Genomic DNA, 6,000 nt, shown 5'->3' on the forward strand with positions numbered 1-6,000 from the left:
AAGCATGGTTTCAAGTGCTTTGAACCGTACTCAAATCCTGACTTGAGCATTGAGTAGAGTTCTAGAATACGACCCCTAGAGCCGATATTGTCACTCCTCCAACGTCTTTCACTTCTTTAGAAGTCTTTGAGTTGATTAATTATTTATTGTTGAGAGTTTTTGTGAAGCAACTCCTCTACTTTTGTTTGATTTCTTAATTATTTACTGTATTTTCTCCGTCTTCGGTCATAATATACCTACTTAATTGTCTCAACGTTGGAAATCATGGCATGTGTAAAGAAGGCATAAAATAAAGTTTCAAAATGATCGCTGTGTTGCGTATCTTTTTTATTTTTGTAGAACGAAAGAAAAATATGTTTTTGCAACAGCTTATTGCAAATGTTATATGAATGACGATAATATTTTTGTTTACGTACTTTATGGATGAATTTTACGGATATTCGCCATTTCAATTTTTGCAGTCCAAAATGGGCCTTGCCCTTTTTGCGTTGCTGCAAATTAAACTCCCAACCTTATCACACTATTTTATTCTTTAAAAAAGTTATGTTTGACCACAAATGCACAATAGCTTTTTAATTAGGCACGGCCGTGTTTACTCACGGAAGAAAAAAACAATGGCACTTCAATTCCATTTCCTCAAGTCTCGATTACTATCAGGGAGTTGAGTCAGAACCTTACGATAACTCAGCTTTTTATTTTTATACGAACACCAAACTGTCGTATTCGAAATCGAACCGAAATGACGCCACACCCATACGATTACTCGAACTTCTCGACCGGCAAAAGCTACAAACGTTACTCAGAGCACAGTTATCGAATGAAAGTTTCTACGTCCTATTGTTTACAAAGCAAGAATGTGATATGGAAATCTCTTATTATTTTAAATAAAGTCCAGATTTTGTTCAATTTTATTAATTTATTTTAATGCAAGACTAATGCATTCCTATATTTTAGGCTCATAAACTTAGAATAATAACGCATAGAAACCTAGTCCGCACTCGCTAAGTGAGGCAAATTGAAGCGCGCCAAAAGGGCCTACACGAGCGGGCGGGCCTTCAGTGCTCAAGGTCAACTTGCACCGCGCACAGATCAAGAATTTTAGTTAAAAATGACGAAATGTGCGATAAATGAGTGTAAAAATACGTCAGACAAACATAAAATAGATACTAACATCACATTCCACAAGGAAGTAACGCGTTTCAACTTGTATTTTTATACAAATATTCACTAAAACCGAAAATTAACCTACTACTAAAACTAGCCTACATGAATTTGATTTTTGCCTCACTTGTGACAGTTCGTTTGATATGAAACTATCATTCTATGCGTTATTATTCTAAGCCCATAAATGTATACAAAAGGATTTTCATTTTTCTTCTAATCTATTTCACGATGAAATGCGAATCCAACGTTTAACTCGGAATACGATTCGAGAACGATATGCAATCGATCGATTCGGTTAAAATATCGAAGAGTTCCGAATCGGAGTCCAGAACCGATGTCGCCAAAACTCACACATTCTTAATTTGAAACACTACGAAATCTTGATATTGATTGGTCGTAGTTTCAAATTTAAAAAGAAATAACAAATTCTGGATTGGTAATATAATTTAAACTTCACCCTGTTGGTATATCGTTGAAAGTTCAACACCAACAATACCATTATTGCAAGTTATTAACGACGACTAGTAGGAGTTATTAATTTAGTTCTCCAAACAAGAAGCGACCATTTGCAAGTGTTTTATAGGGTTTACTTTCGTTTCTTGTTACAAAAAAAAATATTTCGATAAACAGAAAATTAATAATTTATTAAAATAAGTCTGTGATGATATGGAATATCACCACGGGTAATATTTTTTATGCGGCTATCAATTTTGCACTCTAAAACAGTACAATAAAGCATTTTTGTACAATTTTAGAGAATTTGCATGAAAAAATTACACAACCATGCCGTGCAAAACGAAAATGGCGGACTCAGCTCAAGTAGGTCTTTCGATACTTAAATGTTGACACGCGTCAGACGTTAACTAACCACTTCTACTGTATTTATTGTTCTGTGTGTTTACTCATATAGAAATAATCTAGTCCATTCTTTAATTTGGTTAATTATATTTACTATTGCAAGAATGGTAGAAAACCAAACCAAAACCAACCAAACTAACGTTTTTGTTTGTTGTAACTGTCAATTAAATCATGGACATACAGAGCAAGATCCCAAACGAGTCTTTGAAGGTTTAAAAGACGATTTAATAGAATTCACTTTCGTTAATGTTTTGTGGAAAGGACGAAAGCCAGTTCGGAAAATTTTTCAGGAGACCAGGCTTTAGTTTGTTTGACCACTTTTTTTAACGCACACACTCAACACCACTTTTAAATTTTTTTTAAATATATTCATGTTATAAATTCAAGTTCGAAACTTAAAGTATATTATACTTTATCGTATAGGAATATGGTATAGTATAGTGTTGATTTGCATTCTCGCCACATTTAAGATATTAATAATATAAATAATAGAAAATCACCTAAAAATATTCTGTTCCATAGTCTGACTAATTGTATCTAGTAAAGTTTTGCAAAATTGTCTTTAAAACGTATCCACCGCGCGAGGGCAACGACCCCGACGCTACGGGGGCCAAGTACTCGAACTATATACGTAATCTTTCTCGATCGCTTAATTACCTATTTTTTATTATTATCATTACGTATTGCTATAGTTTATTAATTATTTACAATAATTAGGGAAATTGACTGATATGATTGTTTTGTTTTTTTGTAATTTAAATTAGGTACTCACCAATGTTAGGTTGAAACTTTCATGTGTCCACTATCACTGGCTACACAATTTTGCGGGATGCAAAAATTCGCACGTTTTGTCAAGAGTTCCGTTTCAACTTTCTGAACACTAGTTTGAAAGCTGACTTAGTTGGCTTTACAAGTTTGAATGAGGAGACGGTTTTTGATCGAAATTGTTCGACACTCGTAATCTTCTTCGTGTAAACGAAACGTTTCACATCACCCCTGTAATAGACACGCATTTGGCGTCCATAATGAGAAGAAGCACTTGATTGTAATACAGTTATTGTAAACAGAAAAATCTCATGTAAAAAACACAACAAACCACACGCACATTTCACGATAGACTAGATACATCGAGTATATCTAACCACAAATATACACGAAATAAGTCTTATGTCACTTTTAAATGAATCAACTCTTCACTGAAATTACAAATTAGAAAACTGAAATAGTACAGCGCCAACAACTGACCTGCGTATACGTCTCCGTATATTTCACAAATATTCTGTATTTATTGTAATAAAGATAATATCTCTAACTATGGGGCTGTTCCATTCGGTGGTATGGCAAAAACAGCAAAACATCTAATTACAAAACAAAAGGTGTATTTTTCAATGTACGTCCAATATAGCAAAGCTCAAGTTGAACTGGTTGATTTGAAGTGAAACAATTGACGAAACCCGTCAATTGCTTCGAATTCGGACTGGCCAATCGGAGCGCAGTTGTCACCGTAATGATTTGGCACAATAGTTTTCAAACAAATTGACAAAGCCATTTCGTCTCTATTTCTGGTATATACTCGATGACTAGATAGAATTGATCAATTATTGATTGCGGCGTCTTATGCGGCTAGGCCAGCATGTTGCATTTGAAAAAGAGATAACAACATTGACTTCTCTTTTCTGGGTCCGCTATTTGGAAGCACGTGTCGTGTAAAATTTTGAATCAAGTGATTGCGAATAGATTTTTAACGCAATTAATTAAAAAATAAGAATTCTGGAAATTTTATTGAGATTTATTTTTTTAGTGATGGTTCAGTTTTGAATATAAAATAACTTCTGTTAATATGGCGAGAAACTCTACACATATGTATACATAGTACATAGTATTTGTTCCTTAATTCCAAACAAGGTTTGATACGATAGGGTTTCGTCGCTTTTGTATAATAAAATAATAAAATAAAAGTACTTAAGTGTCAAAAATGAGGTATTCACAGCAGTAGGGAAGTATTGCCGCATTCTTTTATAAGTTTTATAGACCTTTTAATTGTTATGTTGGAAAAACACGTACGTATCACAGTCGGTTATGTGCGACATTGACTGTTCTACAGTCAATTCACTTATTGATTCCCACATTTTCATATACCTACAGGGTGAGTTATTTTGAAGCTTCCGAACAAACATTGCCTACGTGGCCGAACGGTTACCATGACTGCCACGCAGACATCGCAGAGAAATATTTATATGGCCTACATGTATTTCTCTCGTGAGTTTGGGTGTAATTTGTGGTTGTCTATGTGTCCATGGCACCCGCGACGCAGGGTTTCCCTAGCGCAGGGCTATGTCGAGTGTGTGCGTTATTATTGTTATTATTAACATTTACATAAATTGGAAATTTAATACCAGCTGTGTCTGTCAGAGCCATAGACTACGAATTATGTTTGTAATTTTTTGCACGAATTTTCAAAAGTAGTTAACAAATTGAATATGAGTGGAATGAGAGGCCTTTTCACTCTATTTCATAGACTTTAAATATGGCGGAAGGTCACGTATTGACTGTAAATTTTTTATTAGTGCGTTAGCTTATAATATCTTTTGTGAATCGATTGTGATGATAGCACTGTATTTAATCGTTTGCATCGTGCTGCTTTAAAAATTTGAACTTTGATAAAGAAACTCTTTATAAAACACCCTATATACTGTGGTTAACCTTCACAGGTTGATTGGTCGGTCGTTTAATGTGGAATGCCGCAGAAGCACGGTTCAAGGTGCGGTGACGGAGAAATTACTTTACCAATTTATTACATTATATTTTTCATGACATTCTTGTTATTTAAGCGATATAACTTACGCTGATTGTAATAAGGATGGTTCCAATAGTTTACGATGAATTTATTTCCGTGATATTTCATTTATTCACAATGGGTAGTTCATGGTACTAAAGTTAGGTGTGTTAGAAGGATTTTGGAGGAAATTGACAAAACTTTAAAAATATATGTAGGTAATATAGGTAGGGCCATGTAGCGCGTATATTGCATCAGCGGGCGCAGTGCAAGACTGGCACAAATAACCACACGGCCGCGCCGGCGTCCGCGCAGCATGCTCTATGTTAAGAGCAATTTACACAGAGGTGACGGCTACAGTACGTCTCGAGTGGCCCTTTTAATTTTTTATTCCACAAAATAAATTCAAATTTAATGGTCATGGTTCTTAATACCGTGGGCAATGAGCACGATGTTGCTACTGCTAGACTGGTTTACTTTGTTACTTCCATAGTATAATGTCCTACGGGATTCTCATGTGGGGTAAAGCGGCAGATATTCAAACCATATTTGTATTGCAAAAACGAGCGATTCGTTCTGTGTACCTACCGTCTAGGTTCTCGGGCTTCTCTCAGAGGAAAGTTTAAGGAGATTGGTATCTTGACTTAAATATTTTGTATGCCCATAAAAATATAAAGAAAGAAGATATCCATAATATTAACCTTACAACTAAGTCCAAACTCATGGCACCACGATTTCGTTTAACTAAGGTAAACGATCTTTTATGGAGATCTGTATACATTTTCACAATAAGATTCCGGAGCAAATGTTAAGATTATCATTTCATATGTTAAAAACTTGCATTAAAAGTTATATTACAAAATTGTAGACTACGTGTTAGATAAAGATGTTTGGAAAGACAACATGAGTCTAGATTCCACATAAATATGATTCAAAATGTATTCTAAAACACAGTTTATATGAAAAGAATAATCCCTAGATGCTCGTTCTTCTCAGGGAAGTCGGCACAGTGAAAGAGCAGTGGCTTAGAAAATGACGTTTTCAAATGTAAAAATTTTATCTATGGAATAAATGATTATTTGACTTTGACAGGGACCCACGAGAGACAGTCCTTCTTAAAACACATTTAACTGTAAGTAGATAAGGGCCTTAAAAACGTACGACAAGCTACAATTTTTTTAACAATCTTTTAACTCTTATTT

Source organism: Hyposmocoma kahamanoa, unplaced genomic scaffold (genome assembly GCF_003589595.1).
Source record: "Hyposmocoma kahamanoa isolate Upper Pololo Valley unplaced genomic scaffold, ASM358959v1 263, whole genome shotgun sequence".
NCBI lineage: Eukaryota > Metazoa > Arthropoda > Insecta > Lepidoptera > Cosmopterigidae > Hyposmocoma > Hyposmocoma kahamanoa.